The sequence below is a fragment of the Montipora foliosa genome, chromosome 6 (genome assembly GCF_036669935.1).
Source record: "Montipora foliosa isolate CH-2021 chromosome 6, ASM3666993v2, whole genome shotgun sequence".
Classification (NCBI taxonomy): domain Eukaryota; kingdom Metazoa; phylum Cnidaria; class Anthozoa; order Scleractinia; family Acroporidae; genus Montipora; species Montipora foliosa.
The window spans coordinates 59,364,060-59,365,165 of NC_090874.1; positions in this window are offsets into that span (position 1 = coordinate 59,364,060).

Consider the following 1,106-nt stretch of genomic DNA (forward strand, 5'->3'; position numbering starts at 1 on the left):
TTTTGAGAAATATCATCACAAAGTATGATCACGAAAAAGTTCCGCCTGTCAAAGGATGACCCTGACACGGGAGCCATTCTTCGACCCTTGCGCGTTTTATGCGCCTATCTTCGTGACACCAACTTACCTGACTCCCTGGTCAGAAGTACTCCAAAGGGGAGTGTCAAGCTCAACGTGAATGGGCCTAGTTTTGGGTGAATTCAGGAGTTACCGTGATTACAACTTCCACAGACTGGAATGCCTCGATTTGTTTTAAATATCCTCTTTTGCAAGTGTTCGTAAAAAGTTTATTCTTTGATGGGTTAAGTTAATGTTAACTATGATATCATTGGTAATAGAGTGGCTTTCAAAACTGTTGAGTATTTTCAACAGGCAATGCTTGTGTATTTAAACTGTGCAATGGAAAAATATTAACTGGATCGACGTTAGTCATCAAAAACCAAGGGTCACTTATGTTTTTCAATAGCAATTTGTTCTTTTTGGCCAACAAAAAATAAATCAGCGCTCTTTAGACTTTTTCAAATGCAAAGGAGCAACAACTGCTTTTGATGTTGACCTAAAAAATCCCACTATTTACCATGATTACGACACTTGAATTCAAGTGCTTGCGAGATTGTTGTTTTAGCAAAACGTTGCAGTTATTGAAACTCATCGAGAAAGCCTCAGCTGCAGAATGTGTTCTTTTTTGCGTCAGTGATGCAAAGTTTGCAATTGTTAAAGCTCAATTGATTTATTGCTACAAGGATGGTAGATGTTTCATCAGTTACGTATATTCGATAAGCTGGGATCGCCAATGTGATTGCATTCGAATTATTTTCAGTGAGTTTTAAACATCGCAACGATTATGGGCGTAATCATAATTAAGCTACAGTATATTGCGTTTATTGCTGCTTGCTATGGGGATAATGCGAATAACCTATGTTGTGTTTATTGCTATCATTTTCTGGTAGGCTTTGCCTACAATTTCAGTTGTTAAAGCTCAATTGAATTTATTGGTGCAAAGATGGTAGATCTCATCACTCACGTATATTTCATAAGTTCGGATAGCCAATGTGATCGCATTTGATTTTTTTTTTCAGTGCGTTGTAAACGCTGTGAAGATTATC